The sequence below is a fragment of the Oryzias melastigma genome, linkage group LG23 (assembly GCF_002922805.2).
Source record: "Oryzias melastigma strain HK-1 linkage group LG23, ASM292280v2, whole genome shotgun sequence".
Classification (NCBI taxonomy): Eukaryota; Metazoa; Chordata; class Actinopteri; order Beloniformes; family Adrianichthyidae; genus Oryzias; species Oryzias melastigma.
Genome location: NC_050534.1, coordinates 19,787,750 through 19,810,170, shown reverse-complemented (window position 1 = coordinate 19,810,170; position 22,421 = coordinate 19,787,750). Strand labels below are relative to the sequence as shown.

General features: G+C 37.9%; 1 protein-coding gene across 3 annotated transcripts in view; it reads left to right on the top strand.

Moving 5' to 3' along the window:
* Window positions 1–22,421, top strand: part of plxnb2a (plexin b2a) — a 186,851-nt gene that overhangs the window by 77,896 nt on the left and 86,534 nt on the right. Inside the window, exon 1 of one of the 3 annotated variants that reach the window (XM_036210260.1) lies at window positions 17,953–18,018. The exons of the other annotated variants lie outside the window; for them this stretch is intronic. The gene's annotated coding sequence lies outside the window, so the exon portion shown is untranslated. Of the gene's footprint in view, window positions 1–17,952; window positions 18,019–22,421 lie in introns of those variants that run through there. 3 annotated transcript variants of the gene reach the window in all.

The window sequence follows — 22,421 nt, the reverse complement described above, 5'->3', positions numbered from 1 at the left end:
TAAAAGATTATCAGAGTTTAAGTGTTAGTGATGTACATCAACGGGACGTTTTACAGTCCAACAGAAAGGAAATCTCAGTTTGTCGACCGTTTAAAGTGAGCATTAACAAAACTTTACTGACAGTTCTTTATAAAATCTATATATATATTCAAGTAGTTCACACATTCATTTTTTTTTACAATTTCAATAGCTTTACTTTTAGAAATTCGGTTTTGTTTAAGATCAATACTAAAAGTCTGGTCACTAACGGTTACAGTGAGGAGGTTGTTGATAATTGTTAATATCTGATCGTTGAAGGACCAGGACTTTTATTAGACAACTAAATAAAACTCTTTTTTTTTCTTATTATTTTTTTTTTTGTATACATTTTGGTCAATCTTAATGGGCTTCACTCCGGTAATTGTACAAAGATACAAGATACAAACAATAGCTGATAGCTAAGCTAAACTAAGCTAAGCTAAACTAAGCTAAGCATCCCTGACCTTAGACCCTCCTTCTTGGTATTGAAAAACTCTTAAAAAAATAAATAAAAATAATAAATGAATAATAATAACAATAAAAAAATAGTAATATATTTTCTTTAATGGGTCAGATATCATTAAATGTTGTGCTAAAACGCTACTTCCCTAATTAGCTAATAGGCTAATAGCATTACCTGCGATAATGGTAGAGTGAATGCTGTAAACTGAATTTGGCCGCTGAAGATGCTGAAATTAATAGCTAAAAACTATAAAGCTGATCGCTGAAAACTCTGAAATGCCAAATTGGCATAGAAAACAAAACAAAAAAACTAGGTTAGTCAAAACAGCTAGCATGTAGCTGAAAAAATAGCAAAACTTCAAAATAGCCTGAAAAACTGAAAATAAAAACCTAACTTAGCCAAAACAGCTAGTTTGGAAATACTAGACTAACTACAACCCCCCCCAAAAAAGCCTTAATTAGCCAAAACTGCTAGCATGTAGCTAAAATATTAGCTACATTCCAAAATAATCCAAAAAAAATAGCATAATGCCAATTTTTAAAACTTAAAACTGTAATCTTTTAACATAATTATGAATAATAAAAAGGCAAACATATTATTACAGAATAAATCAACTTAAACCTTAAATAACTTCAGTGTTTTACTCTCCATAAAATATATTTTGTCAAAATTATAGAAGTTGGAAATAAGCGCAAGTTATCATTGGGCCATTATTAAGTAATGCCTAAAGGAGACTTTATCAATTTTGACACTAACTTTTATGTTTGTGGCCTCGTCAACTTGTTTTTTTTTCTTAAAACATCCTGGTCATTTTTCTTTTCCTACATTTACGGTTTTACTGCACAAAAAGTGCTGATCATGAAATAAAGAAAACCCTGGAGTGAAGACCGGCTGCAGCTTCATTGTGTTGTCCTCCATCTTTTTCCTCCGAGTACCGACCAGCCCAGACGAGTGTTTCAGTTTTTTCCAGTCTTTCGGAGGATCAGCGCATTCTCATTTCTAAAGCGATGTGACACTTTTGCCAGTTGGTGAAAGGGTTTATCGGCACGTTGAGTCCAAACACGAAGCCAGAGTTCTTCAGAAACCCAAGCTGGACCAAGACGAAACCCTCCAGTGTGACCGGTCGATTTGAATGCTGGTCTAATCTGAAAGAGCGCCTTCTGTGATGTGCTCGCGGTCTGCCAGCTCGGATTACAGCGTGTCACCTCAACTGTGTCCCGTCCTTACCTTCCCTGATTCTGTTCTGAATACGCAGCTCTAAAGGGCTTTAGTGAGGGGTTCTTTTAGCTTTGGTTGGCAGGTAGATGGACCAATGGGTAGGTTTAAAAAATCACTTTACTTGGTTTAGCTTAAGGGTGGACACTGGCTGTCTTGGGGTGAAAAATGTCACTCAAAAATGTTCTAGAACGCTTGGGGACCCTATAGAAGGAAAATGTTTTCTATGGGTATGCTGTGAGTAACAGGTCGTAGTGAAAACTTAAGGATAAATACGGGTGAAGTAGATTAGACACAAGTACAAATACCTCCAAATACTTTCAAGATACGCTGGGAACCCATTGGTGCGGTTCACTCGATCAGTGTGCACTCCAGGTCAGCCTGACTGGTAAAATTCAGGAATTTAGATCCGAGTGTAGTTTGTGAGGACATCTTACGGGCCTCCTACAAGTACTATAAGTCAGTAAGGGTCTAGTACTGGCATCAACCATACGTCAAAAGTGCAGGTAGCATCTGTTAGCCTTACAAATACTTCACGGTATGCTTACCAGACGCACGACAATGGTGCATTCCTTATGTTCTCTATAGAGCTGTGGATCGGGCTGATAAAAACACAAATATTTATATAAAAATAAATGGTTTTTATCACTTAAAACAAGTTTTTTTTTCTATAAACTTTCTGGTTAAGTTCAGAAGAAACATAAAAAACTTAATCAAGCAATCCAGCACTTTCCATCAACATGCTGTTGAACACAAGCTGCTGAACAAAAGACACATATAATGTAGTTGAAACAAAAAGTAAGACACATTAAATAAAAGAATCAATAGAACAGACATAAAAATAGAAAATCAAGGAAACGCTGTGGCTAAAATTTGAAAACATCCCATTTTGGAAAATTTAACAACAAATCCAGAAAATATTCTCCACAGTTTTTCTATCTTCAAAGTTCCGCAACACTTTACGTTTTAAAGTATTGTGTATTGGTGCAAAGCTGGTTTTTCCGCTTCAGAATCAGCTGGAATTACGTTTATAGCATGAACTGTTGAGGAGTTACCAGAATAAAAGAATGGAGCTAAAGCTCTGGTGTTAACGCTCATTTGTTTTTCAGTAAACAGAACTTTAGTCTCTTTTTTTCAGCTACAAAAAAAAAAAAACTTTCAATAGTTTTAGTTTGAAAATGGGAAGCTTCAATGACACTTTTTTAAAAGTTTACTTCCTGTGACAGTAGCCCTTAAAGTCGCCTTTTTTTTAGTTTATAAACATTCAATCCAACATTATTCTGCCTTTTAAGAACAAGAAATTGTAAATTTATAAAGATCTTAAAGAGTGATCTTGGACGTCGTGAATATTCTCAAACATACTAGAGTTTTTGGGAGTGGATCCCGAATATTCGGATACTTGTTACATCCCTAGCTCACCGTGATCCTCCACAGGACCCGGACAACCCAAAAACCAACTCTGTGACTCAAGCTTCTATTTCCTGAACATTAATAAAGTGGGAGGAGTCAACTCCAGTCAACATGGCTGATCCACTTCAGCCTCTAATTTTGTGTTGTTAGAAATGATCGGCCCAGTTATTGTACATTTATGGTCTGAATTCACCCTGAGCTACTTTACCTTCATCAAAGTTTCCATTAAAGGAGAAATAAATCTGCAGCCATAAAAACTCCTAAAAAACAGACCTCACAGACTCTTATTTCACTTTTGGCAGTAACACGTTGGCACAGTATAGTAACCGATGACATGAGGGATGAAAGGGACGCCATCATTCCTCCTCTGAGGCTTTCATGGTCTGTGTTGGAACCTGGCGCCACTTTAAAAAGAGAAACGCTTTAAAAAAATCTGATTTTGGGGGGTTCAGAATGCAGATGTGAATGTCAAACCTTCAGGAACATTTCACCATCCCAGCAGCCCGCCTGGGTTTGTGGCTGGAGACACCTGCACAGTAAACGTTTGCTGATTAAAGAGTAAAGATTCCTTATTTTAACACTATTTGAGTGAATGCTTAGTTAAGATTCACACAAAAAAACTAGATCACACTTTCAGCTCGTTCAGGACATTACTGCTTGTACTTTTGATATTAATACACTTTACAGTTTTTGAAATATTGAGCAGAACGTGCCTCATTGGAAGGAAATTATTCAAATTCTTAACAAACTTTATTCACTTTGAAACCTTCGTTTACAGTAATTTTAAAATAAATTGGCATTGAGCTGTTAGATTAGCATCATGCTAGCTCATTTGGCTAATTTGGCATCCAGTGGGGTTTTTATGCTACTTTGGAATTTATCTAATATTTTAGCCACATGTTTACTAGTGCTGGCACTAACGATTATATCAAAAGTCAACTAATCAGGTCAAGGATTAAAATCACACATCTTAACCATCGTTAGCTTTGAAACCAAACTAGATATGTAGCATTACCTGCGATAATGCTAGTGAAAGAATGCTGTAAGCTAAAAAATAAGCCTAAAAACGGAAAAAAACCCAAGTTAGCCAAAACGGATAACATGTTGCTGAAATATTAGCTAAACCTCCAAAATAGCTTAAAAAAATCTTAGTAAATGCCAAAAAAATCCAAAAAGCTAACAGAATACCATTAAAACTTTCAACTTTACTAAACTCTGACTCCATATAATACATAAAGTAATGACTAATCGTGTATGAAATAAGTCATCGACTATTTTAATTGTTGATTAGTTGACTAATTGTAGCATTTCAATATTTTTAATGTTGACATTTTTGGCTAATATGTTATCGATTACAGGTTTTTTATGCTAATTTGGTATTTAGCTAATATTTTAGCAACAGGCTAACGTTTTTGACTCATTTGGAGTTGAGCTGGTATTTTAGCAATCTGTTAGCTTTTTAGGCTAATTTGGCATCTAGCAACAAGCTAACCTTTTGACTGATTTGTCATTTATTGAGAGGTTTTAGGCTGTTTTGGAGTTGAGCGGGTATTTTGTTGTCTTTTAAGGCTAATTTTACATCTACTGAGGTTTTTTGGGACAAATTTAAGCAACACACTACATTTTTTTGCAAATTTGGCATACATTAAGGATTTGTTAGCAAACTTACTAAACATTTTCAAAAAATATAGGCCAACTTCAGTGCTCTTTCATTATTTTTTAACAACATTTCTAGTCTTTTAACATTTTGCAAAGTTTTTGCATTTTAGCAAATCCCGTCAGCAATGAATCTCCTCAGCATTTCAGCCAAAAGCTTCAGCGACTAAATTCAGCTAAAGCATTCACAGATGATACAACTTTGTAGTTTTAATAGTTATTGTAATCGTTTAAGTGACCGGGGGATTTCAAATGTTTATCATCCTCAGCGTCAGTCTGACTCTGACATAAAAAAACACATTTCTACGTTCAGTTTTCATCAAGTCCTCCTCCCCTCGACTATTAATCTTCATCAGCGGCACGTCTGTCGCTGGACTCTTTCTCTCACACTCTTGACTGGGTTTGTGTTCTAGCCAGCTGACTGTTGTGTTTGGGCTCCGGCCCAGAGCTGCATCGCTGCGTGAAATGTGAGCTTTGCATCGGATTTGACGTTTTTTTCTACTCCTGTACACAAAAAAAAGAAGAAGCGATCTGTCAAAGCTGTGCGACTCCTCTCCATTATAAACCTGTTATCGCATCATTAGCTCAAAGCCTTGATATGATAAAGAAAGGAGGGAGGACGGACGTATGGAGGGAAAGTTTGGAAAACAAAAAGTGGAGAAAAAGCAGTCGACTCGGAGAGCGACGAGGTTGATGACTTGGAGCCGAGTTTTATCAGCTGCCAACTGGTGCTGCGGTGTGTTTATGCGCCCGTGTGGTATGATTGAATAGTTTGGGGATGGTTGCCAGTCCTTTACAGTGTGTGTGTGGTTGGAGGGCGTGTTGGAGTGTGTGGTTTCTGTGTTTTATTTTCTGTTGAAGCCAGCAGTGTGTGGCCTCTGTCTGCTCGCCGCCGTGGAAAGAAAGCTTTTTAATCTTTCTTTCAGCCTCTTGGAGTTGCTCGGGGCCGAAGCGGAGAGGAAGAGAAAGTTGGTCAGTCATTTGTTTTGTAATGCGGCTGCTAAATATTCATTGCTGTACTGTTTTTGTTGGTGCTCCACAGATTACAGGAGCTGCTACTTAAAAAAACAAAAAATGCCTCCAGACTATTTCGAGGCTTAGTGAGGTAAACATCTGGTTGCAGTTGTGATTTACTGAAGAAATACTTTCTTTGCTGCAACATTTTCCATCTCCTAACAGAAGACTAAATCTCCTTTCTATTTGACCACTCAACTGCAGACATGTTTATCTGGACATTATTGGACTATGTTATCCAAACAAACCAATGATAGCTTTGGGTTGTTATGCTAACAATGTAGGTGGAAGTTTTGGTACCATTTGCCTGTAGAGTCACTTCTTAGGGTGGTGTTGTGTTGTGGTACTGTAGATACCCAACAGCAGAGGCAGAAGTATTGGTGTCAATTCTGGTTCCACCAAACATCTCTTCAATCAAGAACCATTGACTGGATATGAGAACTGGCTTGACTCCTCCCCCTTGGCGTTCCAAACATGAAGCCATGTGAATATTCACACACAAAAAAGAAGAAATGTTAAAAAAAGAGGTCTTTAAGCTTAAACCAATAGAAACACATCTTACCAAAAAGGAGGCGGGGCATTTTTATTTTTATTTAGCCTTTATTTTACCAGTAAATCCCATTGATGAAATGTCATAAATAAAAGAAAATAAAATACTGTTAAAAATGGAAATAAAATAAAAATTACAATAATTAAATAATAATAAATAAAAATAATAATTAATGGTAACAGAAGTTAAATTCATGCATTTCTTACCCCAAAAAAGAAAAATCTGATTAAATTTGAAAAATTTCTTGTACAATAAGAAGAATGTGTTAAGATGATTGACTGTATGAGAGAACTGGACTGAGCGACGCCTTTTCCATGGCGTTCCAACCCGGAAGCCAAGTGAATTAAAAAAAAAAGGAGAAACGTTTTTTTAGAAATAAGATCTTTAAGCTTTAACCAATAGAAACATGTCTTACCCAAAAGGAGGCGGGGCTTAAAGGAACAGGAACTAAATTCAAGGATTTCTGGTCCCCCCACCCCCCATCATAAATAAATAAATAATGAAATTAAAAAATATATATATATTCCTTGTACTTTAAGAAGAATTTGTGTTGGGATCATTGACAGTATAAGAGAGCTGGACCGAGTAACCCACTTTCCCTTGGCGTTCCGAACCAAAATCCAAGTGAATATTCACAAAAAAAAGAAGGAAAAATTAGGTTTAGTCAATAAGGATACTCAAAAGGAGGCAGGTCTTAAGGTGACAGGAGTTGAATTTAAGCATTTCTCACAAAAAAAGGAAATTTGATTTAATCGGAAAAAATGTCTTGTACATTAAGAATTTGTGCTGAAATCATTGACTGTATAAGAAAACTGGACTTTCCCATGGCGTTCCAAACCGGAAGCCAAGTGAATATTCACAAAAAAAAGAAGAAAAGTAAAAAAAAAAAAAAAAAAAGTTTTTAAGCTTTAGCCAATAGAAATATGTCTTACCCTAAAGGAAGCGGGGCTTAAAGGAACAAGAAGTAAATTCAAGCATTTCTGACCTCCAAAAAATTATGAAATTCAGTTCTGTTTCTTCTTAAAGCCGCGACTGAGCAGCTTCACTTTTCACTGGATCCTAATATTTATCAATCAGAATCCCAACATTTTTCACAAATGTGAGTAGCTGCTTCCTCAACTATTTTTTTTAGCTAATATGGGCCAAGCTACAAATAAAACACTGTCGTCCCCCATTTATCTCAAGGGGTTACATTCTAAAAATAAGCCGCTGGTCACAGAGTAGTCATCTTTATTTTACATTTTGATATTTTACATATTTATACTAAATGTTTGAAGGCTGTAAAACTCCTCACTAGACACTTTATGCACTTTTTCACTCTTTTCTCTAATGCTTAAACTCTCAAAGTTCAAACCTTCATAAGAAAGTAACTCCAGTATTAGAAAATAAAAACAAATATCTGCTCCCAATTGAAGATTAACTAATGTAAGTTTCACAAACTGAACCCATTTTTTCAGGAGACATGGCATCGAGGAGATTCATAGCAAATGGTCTATATCTATAAATATCAATTTATCAGGACCCAGAATACAGAAAAAGCAGCTAAGCTGTATGACCCTGAAGCGTGAACCCCGTTCCTGACACATCCAGTATTTTTTACCGGGCTGGGGACCGGCACAGGGAAACCCAGATTGAGGCCCCATGTGTAGTTTCCCTTAAAACTACAAATTCTTTCCATCTAAACATCTCTAACAAAGGGTTTTTCAAAGAAATAAACCAGATTCTCCTCTTTTTCTGTCCCTTTCAGGTTTACTGCTCTGAATACAAAGATGGCGTTTACCGTTCCTGACTCTCTGCTTTGTGCTTCATAGGATTTCTCTGTGAATGTCCCATTTTCCACAGCAAACATAGAAGCAGCTTTATTGATAACAAGCTGTTTGCTGCCTTGCAGTGGTTCAGGGTCACTCTTTGCATGCGGCTGAATGCGTTCTTTGTGGAATAGTTCACGGTCCGCGGCCGCGCTTTGTTGTTTGTTTCCCTTCGACGGCCGACGGTGTCGTTCCTTTGATTTGTTTCCTCCGCCGAAAAATTTGGCTGAATCAGCGATACCTGCGGCTCATTTCTGTACAACATGAACTTTGAAATGCGGTGGAAGCGGAGCGGAGGGGGCGGAGGAGGGACCCTGGAAGCCGTGGGCTGCATTTATGGCTTTCTGAGGAGCAGCAGGGGGTCCTCGCTGCCTCTGAAGGCCTCAGCAGCCGGCTCCACAGCATCTGTCTGGGCTCTTTCTTCCTTTTTTCAGCTCAGACACTGCTCCTCATCTCTGGAGCAACAGGGTCATGTTGTAAGGTTTCCACGTAATACAGTGAGGCTCCTGCTCCTTTCTGAACGTTCTTCAACACATAAAACTCACACTTTAGGCAATTTCAGCAACCTGTGTATTAAAACGTTCAGCTCGTTCGGGATAATACTGCTTTTTTAGTATTTATAAACATTATAGTTTTTGAAATATTGATCGGAATATGCCTCATAGTCTTCAAATTTCAACATTTTTAAGTAGATTATCAACAAGCCTTTAAAATATTCATGGGCAATCTTTTAATCTTTTGTAGTCATTTTCCCAAAATTTTGATTTTACCAAATATTTTAGCAACATGCTAACATTTTTGGCTGTTTTGTTATCTACGGAGTTGTTTTTTTTATAAGCTTATTTGGAGTTTAATATTTTAGCAACATGCTAACATTTGTAACAAATTTGTAAGCTACTGAGGTTTTTAGGCTAAATTACAGTTTAGCTTCTATCTTAGCAACATGCTAACATTTGTAACAAATGTGTTAGCTACTGAGGTTTTTGGGGTAGTTTACAGTTTAGCTACTATTTTAGCATCAGGCTAACGTTTTTGGCTAACTTGTTATCTAATGGGGGTTTTAATCTAATTTAGAGTTTAGCTTTTATTTTAGCAACAGGCTAACGTTTTTGGCTAACTTGTTATCTAATGGGGGTTTTAAGCTAATTTAGACTTTAGCTTTTATTTTAGTAACATGCCAACATTTTTGAATAATTTAATTTACTGAGCAATTCTAGACTATTTTGGAGTTTAGCTAGTATCTAAGCAAAGTGCTAGCTTTTTTTTTGTTAATTTGGCATCTACTGAGGGTTTTTTGTGATACTTTGGAGTTTAGCTAATATCCTAGGACCATGCTAACGTTTTTGGCTAATTTATCAAATGGAATTTTTATATTCTAATTTGGAGTTTAGCTGATATTTTAGTAACATGCTAACATTTTTGAATAATTTAGTTTACTGAGAAATATTCTGCATTTTTTTTAGAGTTTAGCTAATATTTTAGCAACGCAACATTTTTGTATAATTTGTTGTCAACTGGGGTTTTTTATTTTAATTTAGAGTTTAGCTTCTCTTTTAGCAACATGCTAACGTTTTTGACTAATTTCTTATCTACTTGGGTTGCTAGGCTAAGTTAGGGTTTAGTTTCTAATTTAGCAACATAACAATTTTGACAAATTTAGTTTACTAAGGAATTTTAGACTTTTTGGAATTTAGCTAGTAATTAAGCAATGTGCTAGCTTTTTTAGCTAATTTGGCATACTGATGTCTTTTTATGGTAATTTGGAGTTTAACTAATATTCTAGCAACATGCTACCCTTTTGGCTAATTTGTTATCAACTGGAGTTTTTTATGCTAATTTAGAGTTTAGCTAATATTTTCGCAACATGCTAACATTTTTGAATAATTCAGTTTACTGATGAATTTTCTGCAGTTTTGGAGTATAGCTAGTAATTAAGCAATGTGCTAGCTTTTTTTGGCTACTTTGGCATTTACTGAGATTTATATTGGATAATCTAGAGTTTAGCTCCTATTTTAGCAAAATGCTAAAATTTTTGACTAATTTAGTTTATTGAGGAATTTTGGTCTATCTTGGAGTTTAGCTAGTCTTTAAGCAACAAGCTAGCTTTTTTTTTTTAGCAAATTTGGCATCTACTGATGTTTTGGGGCTATTTGGAGTTTAGCTCATATTTAAGCAACACACTAAATATGTTTGCAAAATTGGCATGTATTAGGGATTTTTTAAGAAATGTTAATACATTTTTTTGTAGTTTAGGTCAACTCCAGGGCTCTTTCATAGTTCTGCAACAAAATTTCCAGTCTTTTGTCAAATTTAAGATTTTGCAAACAGCTTTAGCATTTTCATCAAATCCCTTCAGCAGTTAAAGTAAATTGCGTCCCCATTTTCAGAAAAAGGCTTCACCATCTTCAGCTACTACTTTCAGCAGAAAGCATTCACTCTAGCATTATCGCAGGTAATGAAACCGTTCTAGTTCTGCAAAACTTTTTTTATTTTTATTTTAAAAAATCTTCTGAACAAATTATGATTATTTTTAATTCTTTTATAGTCATTTCTCTGCAACAATTGATCAAGCTAAACAACCTTGGGGGAGAAATTAGAAAGAAAAAAAAAAGTTTAAACTGCAACGCTGACAAATTTGACACGAGGGAAATGAAGCACAAGAGCGCTACATCCATTTTAATCTCGTCACCTTTCTGCCGCTCGACAGGTAATCTAGTTGTTAAGCTGCTGCTGACTCTGATCGCTCTCTGCACACAATACTAATCAGACAAGATGTCACTTAAGTCCGGACACAACGGCCACTGAAATGAACAGTTTTCCTCCTATTCATCCTGACTGTCACAGTCCTTTAGAGTAATGAAATAATCAGAATAAGAATAGCAGACGTCCTTCTTAGTTTGTCATATGAGTGAACTGCATATTTAAGACTGGAAGATGGTTTATTAGAGTGATTGTTCTTAAAGCCTCATGCTATGTACTCGCTAGACGGGATGTTTTTAGCATACGGTGCTCACACTGGACAGTCGCGACCCGATGCTAGCACACATCTGCCACGTATAGTAGTAAGAGGCTTTGAACGAAATGTTGAAGCCGAGAAAATCTCGTAAGGCTTTTTCTTTCTCAGCTCAATTCCGACTCGCATAAAGACTTTGTATCATAGAATTCCAGTCGGACATTTCTCCTTCATGATCAATTTTCAAACGGTTAACACTTCCATGTATTAAAAAAGACGCTACCCAACTTAACTACCAAATCCGAGTTCTTGATTGGTCTAATGGTTTAACCTTTAATGCACGTTTTGTACCTAAAGCCCTAAAACTGAAGCTCCTTAGAGCCCCTGAACATGAATATATGTGCGATTACAAGACTTTTCAGTAGAGGCGGTTGATGGAACATGTGGTTCTTAAGGCTGGTGTGAACGTAGCGTAGGTCTCAACTGTCCTTGTGGACCACCAGCAGGAAAAATGGTCATAGATGTGCGGGATTGATTTTTTTCAATGGGTTTGCTACGCGCAACATATCGGAGCGAACATTTAAACCTCTTTCCACTTAGCAGTCCGGTACAATATTTTAAATGTTTCCATTGTCAAAAGGACCCATTAAACAGTACAAAACTTATACTTGCAGGGGCCCCCATTGGTTTTAGGTCCATTGAAAAGTGGAGCGGTTGAGGCGGAGCCGCTGTATTTACCCATCGATGGCGCTCATTTAAGCTAACGTTTGTAAGCATTCGGATTTCGCGATCTTTTTTCAAAATACATTAAATTCCTGTTGTACACGATGTAGAAAAAGTGAAACAAGAAAAAGACGAGCTGCTGGATGACCTCCATTGTTGTTGCTTCTCTAGTCGTCACGCCACAGTGACACGCTAGCGGTCTAAACCACGTATGTGCCGTTAACACAAACCGCTCAGTGGAAGTGAGGCTTAACTAAATGGAAACGCTCACCGAATTAACTGGACCGTATTGGGCCGCTTAGTGGAAATGTGGCTGTAGACCATATATATGGGTGACGTAGGAGAGACGCAGGGATGACATACCGATTTTTCACTCTTTCAACCACTTGAAATCCTGATGACGCCGCAATGAGCCCGTTAGTGATAATTGGGCACTCCTGTTAGAAATTTGGCAATCAATGTAGTTTGTGTGAACGTACAGACTCTCACATATCACTTGCACACCCCTTGTGTCCAGCATGGTCGATAAGTGCACAGTACAACACTATCACCTGTAGGTCACAAGTGTCCGCGACTTCTGTTAGCTTTATGAGTACTTCAGGATATGTTTATGTCTGAGAATGGTACGTACCATTGAGGTATGTGTACGAGCCTCTATGGATCTGCAAGACCTTCCTAGGCTGTCAACAACCCTGAGCTTAAATGAGTGAAAGTTTTTTTACATACCCAACACGATGGAAGTAGAACTAAATATTGGATGATGACCCGTCAATCAAAAGACGATGCGGTTTTCAGGGAAACCTCTGAGCGAGTTACATGTTCAAAGATTTCTCTTCCTTTCGAGTATTGTTTGAATTCTTTGAGATGTTTTTATTTAAGAATCTGATCCGTCCACGAGCCGTGACGGGCATGTTTAACAGAATCACTTAAATCGACTTTGCAATGATTTTCTAGTTGGAGATGCAGCTATAATCGTAAAATAACTTTGTTGAATCCAGAGTTGTGTTAAAGGTTGGACCTAACTGGACTTCAGTTGTTGGAGACAAAGAAGAACAATTTGTAGTTTTGTAACAAAGTTTCTAAAGAAAAGTTGTGTTGATTTGAAAGTTGTCTCAAACGTGTCTTAAATCTGTCTCCTAACCGTCTTCAGCGACATGTGAGAGAACTCTGTCAGTCGTTAGGTGTTCCTGAAACCAAGGTTTTCCTTCAGCTCCAGCAGTGATCAAACATGACCAGCAGAAACGTTATGGTGTGCAGTGAAATCAAAAAACAGGCTTCATGTAGCAGAAAAAGCTCTGACTTTCTAATTTGCAGTAAAATCCATCTTCACTACTTCAGGGATCATCAAATAGATCCAGCACACATTAAGACCCCCCCTCCCCCCCAGGCTGCGGGGGTCTTTATTGTTTAATTGACAGGTCATTAAGGACCTTGTAGGACTTGAGTCAATGACCACGGCGTTCTGAATCGTGTGAGGAGACGACACCTGCTGTTTAGTTTGTTTTATTTTCACTGCTGTGATGCAACGGGACCAACCCCCCCCCAGGATTTCAGCTCACCCCCCCACAACAGCTCTGTCGGGGGTCAGTTTCTTTTCTCCAGGTTTATGGCTTTTCTGGGCTGTTTAGTCAAATGACTGAAGATGTTGACACATTAGTTTATGTCCACTTGAACAAAGTCACAGTCGGTGAATTTGTCCGATTGAATAAACAAATCAGTTTGCAGACGAGTTTCAGCAACAAATCCGCTTTAGAATAAGATGTTTTAAAGAAAAAAGACTCAGTGGAGCCAGGCGCAGGTCACCAAATGACCACCAGGAGAAATAGGTAGTTGGTTCAGGTGTCTTCTTGATTCCAAAGATCAACCAACAGGTCTAGATATCAGTCTCACAATTATGACACTTTGATGGTGATCTTATTTGATCTAGAAAACAAGATCAAATATTTACAGATCCAACTGCAATTCGTACTACTTCATGTAATGTTTGAATGTTTTTCATATGTATGTCTCTTTATTTAAAAATTTAATTAATACGTAATTAACTATGAACTACCTTCAATCATTAGGGCTGTAACGAGTATCTGAGTTCTCCGATACTTGGATTTGAGATCTTTGTATATGTAGTAGAGTGTAGTGAGTGTATAAATCAGGAGAAATGCATTAATTGTTCTGAAATGCAGAATAATGTTGGATTTTAGGTTCATAAACTAAAATAAAAAAGCAAATGCATAGCACCACTGTCACCAAAAGTAAACAACCTTTCAAAATAAAGTGTTGAAGCTTCCCATTTTCAAAGTTAAAATATGAAGTGCTTTTGTTCCATTAATATATATATATATATATATATATATATATATAATTAGAGAGGGAAGTTATGCTTACTGACATAACTTCTGAAAAAGTTAATTTTCTTTAACCTTGGAGCTTTAAGTTATGGTCAACAGTTGATGCAATTAATGTCATTCGAACTGCCTTACTTATGACATCAAATGGATTTAATTGACAATTTAACTTAACTAGAAGGTTGACCAAAAAATATATTTTTTTGAATTAATAAATATAATTTTTTAAATTTAAATATTTGTTTTCTATCAGTTTTGTTAAATTTGATCTCCTGTTTTTATAAACAAACGTATAGATGATTGTGACTTATTGCATAAAATTTTTATTTTCATCCAGACAGTAAAAAGACACATGTTGCAACAATCATATTTTTTTTAAAAATAAGAATTTTGGTTTTATCTGTGAATTGTTGAGCTTCATTCATAAATCAAATCAACACCGAAATAACAATCCACAGCCCTTCATTTATAACAGATCATTATCAAAACAGATAAAAACAAACATTTAGAATTATTTTTTATATTCATTACATTTGTTATTCAATTTGTTGACTATATTCCAAACAAAATAGTTTTTTTAGAACTTTTCTCAGTAAACTGAACTTCAGTTTAGCTTTTTTCATCTCGATGCTTTTATTTTGAAAGTGAGAACCTTCACCAACACTTGACTTTGAAGATTTATGTACTTCCCGTGTTAGCACCACACTAGTTTATACACTTTAAATCAAACATAGTTCTGCATTTTAGAGCCAAAATGATATTTCCTGATAAGAATTTTACTTTAATGTTTTATTTTTACAAAATCGTCAGTCAAACTCAAACATTCGTACTCGCTTTGCAAATATCCAAGTTTTCTCACAGCCCTACTTACAAACATGAGCTCTATAGTTTTTAGTTTATTTTTTCAAAGAAAAACTGCCACTTGATGATTTAAAAAATGCCTTTTGGGCAAGTTTATGTTAAAGAAACAGTTTGCATTAAAAAAGTCGATGGCTTTCTTTCTTCGGTTTGTCGTACACGGCTGCAGAAAACACTTTGATCTGCAGGATTTCTCTCTGAAATGTGAGTTTAAAGTTTGTGAAGCTCCGTCAGAGCTAATGAAACGAGCTGTCACAGACCGAGCAGCAGCAGAACACGCTCATTTCACCAAGGAGCAAAAAAAAATCAGCAGCTCTGTGATAATTAAAGACGTACGTCTGTCTGTCAGACGACGCGCTAAGTCCTGCAGGATTTCAGCAGGACTTCAGTTTGTGTTTCTGCATGTAAAGTGAGGCAGCAGCTCGTGACGACCGCGCTTCGTTCTGCTCATCCTTCCTGCCCATGTAGGGCTCATGTTTGCCCTCATTTGGATTTTCTTTGCAAGCATCTGAAGGATTTAATGGAAGAAAAAAGTTATTCTCTGCAGATTATCTACTCTTAGAGCCAACTTTTTCTCCGCGTGTGTCTGAATGTGCTGCTTTCTTTCAACCGCTCAAACATCTTTCAGAAAGCTTAAGGAGGGATTGAGGAAGATAATGAAACTACTTTCGAACATTTTTTTCCCTCCTCATTTTGGCTCCTCTCCCCCAGATCGCTGAAGGGCGGGTTTTTCTTCCCAGGGATCATTTTGATCTCCTGATTCCACACTCATCATTTTGAATTAACACATTTTTCTGCTCTGACTGCTTTTCTGTTGGGATTTATTTTTCTGCTTTATTTAATTATCATGTATTTAGAAGTGGTTGAAAATAACACCAACATTTATGATAAAGTACTTTATACGCACAGTTATATGGTTAGAAAATTGATTTGGTTTTATATATTTATACATTTAACACACGTGTACATTTCAATTCTAGATACTATAAACATTCTCTCATTTGAAAAAGGACATTTCTGTATGTGCCTATTGAATGTTCTACATATTTTGGCCCTCAATAAGCCTGGATGAGTCTATATGTTGTAATTTGGTCCATTCTCCGTGCAGATCTTCTCAAGAGCTGGGAGGTTTTGGTGGCTGCTGCCGAACCTTGATTGTCCTCCACAGATTCTCTATTATTTTGAGTTTCAGAGATGGGCATGAACGAACACTCCAGAGCCATGAAATGCTTTTTATGTAACCGCTCCTTCGTTGCCATGGCGATGTGTTTGGGATCACTGTTATGCTAGAAGGTCCTACCATATTTCATCCTCAACATTGTTAAAAAACAGAAAATCACAGTCCGACAGTGCTACACATTAGCGGTGTTAGCGTATTTACAAAAATAATCAACCTTGTTTGTAACTCTTAAAAAACCCGACCAATAGCGCTAAAACGTTACTGTGAGTATACAAGATCCTAAACTTGTAAAGTAATAAAAAAAAAAAGCATACACCGGTACCATGTTAGCGTATTTACAAAAATACCCAACCTTTTTTGCAACAAATAAAAAACTATACGGTCAGTGGTAAAACGAAACTGTGACTACACTAACTCCCAACCTTGTTAAGTAACATGTAAAGAAAAAAAACTGTCCGACACTGCTACATGTTAGCAGTGTTAGCACATTTACAAAAATACCCAACATTGTTTGCAACTCATAAAAAACTAGACCGATAGTGGTAAAATGAAACTGTGACTACGCTAACTCGCAACCTTATTAAATGACACGTAAAAAAAAATTACAGTCCGAAAGTGCTAAACGTTAGCCGCATTAGCGTATTTGCAAAAATACACAACCTTGTTTGCAACATGTAAAATATTAGACTGATGTTGCTTAAACATTACTGTGACTACATTAACTCCAAACCCTGTTAAGTAACACGTAAAAAAGCAAAATCGGACACCTCTACATGTTAACAATGTTGCCGTATTTACAAAAATACCCAACCTTCTTTGATATGTTAAAAAACTAGACCGATAGTGCTAAAACGTACTGTGACTACGCTAACTCCCAACCTTGTTAAATAACACGAAAAAAAAGTACAGTACGAAAGTGCTAAATGTTAGCCGCATTACCGTATTTACAAAAATACACAACCTCGTTTTAAAGTTGTACAAAAAAACAGAAATTGATATTTTAACAGAGCACTACGACATCAGTAAGCAAACCAGAATTAATCTACATGTTAGGTTCACTGTCATATTTAAAAAAAATAAGGCTTCTAAGTTTACTTTATAGTGCGGTGAGATCTTTCACTTAGTCCGAGGTGGCGGGAGATAGTCAGTGATTGTATTTCTAATCATTTGTCCAACAGTTGATCTCTTCTCCTCAAGCTGCCATCTTATTGTAGATTGGTTCTTGTTCAGGTCTACAATCTTGTCCCTAGTGTCCTTTGACAGCTCTTTGGTCTCGGTGGTAATGTTTCAGTCTGACCTAGAAGAAATTCAAACTAAACTGGTTAAGTTTGTGCCAAAATATTCCACAGTAAAACCCAAACACCGTAATCGATGCAGCCGTAGAATCACTCCAACATTGCGTTGGTTTGAACCGATGTCAACGAAGAACAAAAGAAAACAAATTGTCAGTGGGGAGTCGGATTTGTTCTCCTCCTGCAGACAGATGTACTCTGGCTGTGAAATGCTGGTCTTAAGATCACAGCTTGCTTCCTGAGCAGAGACGCCTGGAGGTGAGCGCTTAACCGTGCAAAAAAAAAAAAAAAAAAAAGACAGCGGCTCCGCTATGAGAGCAGCAGAATCAGGAGAAAATGTGATGAACAGTATAAATTCAGCAGAGACGCTTTGCTGCCTTTAAATCTTGATTGGATTTCAGAGGGGAACGTTAACAGAGTCTTATTATCAGCAGCCAGCGTCTGTCCTGAAGCAACCTGATAGCCACGCTCTGATGCCTTTTCTGCCTCTTTGCTCTGCACTTTATTCCCTGGAATAGATTGTCGGCTAAAGGACGGTAGGTGGACTTGATTTGTCATTTCTGAAAAAATGGTCCGACTCCTCTGATGTCAAGCAGGTGTTGTAGAGGGTCAGACAAGCCCGCGTTGTTTTCACAGCACTTTTTGCGAATCGCAGCTCATCAGCACTTTCATCTTGCAGGACAAGACTTCCATTAATGTTGAACAGCGTGTCTCTGATTGCACAAGAGCCCAGAACGGCTTTAAAAACCCAGCGTGTTTTGATGGCTCCTTGTTGAGTTCACTGCTCAAGATGAAAACTTTATTTCTCTTTAAGGTGCCATGGCCACAAAAAATAAGTGACTTGCTGGCTTAAGGACTGAAACTTTGACTTCGTCTAAGTTGGAGTTCAGCTATTAACTGCGTCACAACTTTAGAAGTATCTCCTTATAGTTGGAAGACAATTTCAGTGCAACTTTGGAAATCGAAAAAGTACTTGATGGTAGTTGCTTTGACTCTACCTTAAACTCCAACAATTAGTTTGATATTAAAGTAAAACTGAATCTTTTGAAGATAAAGACTTAAATTTAAGCAACAAGTGGGTTTGGTTACTACTTAAGGCAGTGTTGTCGTACTAGAGCGGGGTGCTCATTCCTGGTCCTCAAGGTCTACCACCCTGACTGTTTTCTCCAAGTCCTGCCACCTGTTGATTGGCTCAATCAGATGTCTCCACACCCTGGTTGAATGAACCCACCTGATCCAGGTAATCAAGAAATTCAGGGAGAGCTGGCAAACGAGCAGGGTGGTAGAGTAGTGTACTAGAGTCTCTATCAGTTTTGCCTGTACTTGTGGTTACCTGGATCAGGAGTGTCACATAAACATTTAGCTCCAACACAAAGAAACGGGCTGTCTGCAGGTGACAAATGGTCAAACTTGTACGGGACACAGTAGTAGTGTTTCTCGGTCCAGTATTTTGAGCGTTCCAATCATAAAATGGACCCATTAGGCCGGACCAATTTGTGCCATTTTTGGATCCCCGTTGGTCCAGTTTGGGCGGAGCTACTGTTGTCACACGATGAAATCCATTGATTTGCAGAAAGGTATCATGACGGCAATCGTCCAACTAGCACTTTTCCCGACTCGAGATCCAAGCTGAAAGTTTTTTTCCTCTTTTTGACTGTATTCTTCTAAGCTTCCCGCAATCTTCTCGCTAAGAATACTAAATTCTTTGCATTCAGTATTCCCTCGTTATTTGCGAGGGTTAGGGACCGGAGAGACACTAAATCCGCAAACTACAGTGGAGAATCGCTGTAGTCGCATTGTTACGACAGCTACGTCTTCCGTCTACACTCCGAATCCACCTTGATGGTCCAACACTCAATGGAAATGCTCACTTAAATTGCCGGTTTGGACTGCTCAGTGAAAACGAGGCAAAAATATCCTCTCTGTGAGCCCATAGAGCGAAAATGTTCGTGCAGATTTTTTTCTATAGACGTCTTTTGAGCAGCAGGTCATAGTGAACACTTACAGCACGGAATGGTAAGTAAAGGTAGAGTAGGTGATGCGCAGGAGTGTCGTACAGATTTGATCATGTCCCTCCCAAATTCTGGGAACTGTGCAAGGACCTCAGTAGTGCTGTTCCCGTGATAAGTTTGCACACTTTTTATGCAGCCTAACAGAAATTGGGAAATTTGACAATCATAGTGTAGTTTGTGTGGAAGTCTTAGACATTCTATGGGCTTTTGCGTTTCATGTATACATCCCATCCACGCGGTCGGTAAGAGGTCAGGATGCACAACTTACTAACGACTAGCTTGTGGCATTAGAGCACCGTAGGACAGAATCACACGTATGTCACAAGTATGTGCAACTTCCTTATCCTTACAAATACTTCATGGAACACCTACCACAAGCATCACAATGGTACATTCCGTTTTCATGGCCTCCAGTGAGGTGGTCGTACGTGGTCGTCAAGGGAACTGCAAGGCCGAATTCTTCCACTACTCCTATCCCTGCATTTATTCCTCCAATTGGAGAGTTATGGAAAAATAGTCTCTTCATATTTGGACAAAACTCCTACTCAATCACATCATCAATAGTTGCCTTTCTGCTATGTTAGCGCAGAGCTACTAGCGCTCGCAAATACATAAAAATATAGTTTCTTTTTTTACTTTAAAAATGTCAAGCAAAAGTAAAAAGTCATTATTTACATTTAAATGTAAACTTCTGTGGTGCAAAGCACACTCACTTGAAGAAAAGCTCGACATGGCTCACCCTTCCAGCGGTAGAAGTACCGAACTCGAATTCCCTTCACTGTACCCTTAAAAAAGCTATTCCGGACACCCCTTTCCCTTCAAATGGCCCTAACATTTTAGGGGTTGGGGAAGAATTTGGACACAGTTTTTAGTTTAGCCGCTCTTCGCTACGACCCCCCACAGGCCTGGTCAACACCCATACGAGCGCGCGTGTAAAGACTTGGAATGTAAAGACTTGGACACTCAAAGTTGTTGAAGTATTGCCAGAAAGTCACTGTTTGATCTTCTTACATACGTTTGATTTATTTCTTTTTTTTTTTTTTTTTTACAAAGAACAGTCATTCCTACGAAGGTGTTCTTGTTCTTTGTAAAATGTAACCCAGTACTTTAAAGTTTCCTGAAAACCTAATAAATAATATAGTGCATGAAAAGATGTATTATTTCAACAAGAGTAAAGAAAAGGCCTTCATTCTTCTACTTTACTGCCTTGTTAACAGACACGTTTAACCGCATTTCCGACTGGAACCTAAAGCTCGCATACGTTTGCTTCTCTGTTTTGACCATTTTGTAGATGAAAATCTGCTTCACCGTGAAGTGAAACCAAATCGTCACCAACATTTTATTCGTCTTTACTTTCTGCATGACTCCAAAAGCGACAACTGTTAACTGATGACCCACAGCTACTATATGATTGTCCAGTTCCTGATTGTGGGAAAGTTAGCGTTGGCGACGTAGTTTGGGTCTTTTGACGTCCTTAAAACCACCCGTGCAGATGCTGAAATGACTAATGCTACAAGTTGCGGCGCACAGTGGATGTTTGCACAGCCATCACCCCTCCTCCCCCCTTTCCTTTTCCTCTTTACATCACTTTCACTCCGTCGTCTTCGTCCTCTCCCTTTTCTCTGCCTCCCGTCTCTTCCTTCCCCTCCGGACAGGCCTGGATCACGAGGATTACAAGAGGTTTTGTGTTTCAGCCAGGAGAAAGATGAGGAGGAAGAAAAGAGATAAAAGAGGGCAGTTGAAAAGGTGGTGGGGGCGGGGGGCAGGGAAGATGATGAGGAGGAGGAATGGTTGTAGCATGTTTGCACAGTAAGAGTAGGGAGGAATAAAAGAAAGCGAGGGAGGGAGGGAGGTACTCCAGGGACTCTCGTTCCTCTTTTTTTTCTTGCTTTTATCTTTTCCCTTCACTTTTTCCTCTCAGTCTTTTGCTCCACAGCCGTAAAGCTGTGGTTTACATGCACAGAAACACACTAAAACACACACACGATCCTCTGAGAGGACCTCATTATAGCCATCAAGTGTGTTCTGGCTCTGGAAACCCAACACCAGGCACTCCCCTCACTGTGAGAGTCCTGCACACGCCCTCCCAGCTTTCCCAGGTGAATTAGCATTCCTTTTCTTCATCTCCTTAAATTGTATTTGCATTGGTGGAGCCTGAATGCCGCCTCTCTCTTCAGAGCCAAATGTGGAAAAAAAGCAAACAGAAAGCAACGAAGTACAAACGGTCGGGATTTTATTCTTGAAAAGGAAAGAAACGGTCGCAGATGAAATATTGCTCTCGATAAAACAAGGATTTTGGCGCCCAAAACAAACTCTTCGTTTTTTATAGTTTTGTGCACAGTGTTTTTTTTTAAGTCATAAAATGACTTGTGGAGGTCCTCAGGGTTTAGTTCTTGGCCCACTGTTGCTATTCTATGCGGATGACTGTGTCTTATGTGGCTATAGACATCACTTTTGTTTTTAAAAAAAATTTAAAAAGCAACTTCCCGCAATACCCAAAACGTGGGTTGAAGAGGTAAAAAAATAAGTTTCAAGGATCTACCCACATGTGATAAACCACAACATGCAAGAGAAGAAGTCCTTACTGCCACCTTTTGTATGAGGGGATAAAAGCATGTCGTTTGTACTCTGAACAGTCAATCTGAATTCGTTCCCCAGCAGGATCTGGTGCGACCTACTTGTGGTGATCCTGAACAATCTGCAGAATGTTTTGTTAATTAAGAATTCATTCATTTCAATTAAGCAAATCTCTAAACCTTTTTTTTTTTTTAGAAAAAGTTTCCTAATGCATGATGCCCACTTATTGGATCTTTTTAGTCCAGATTAGATCTAAAGCTTTGGTCCCCCATCACCGGGTTGTGGACCAGTACCTGTCTTGAGTCTTAACAATCTTTTATTTTGAAAAATAACAGCTACACCTTTGAGTT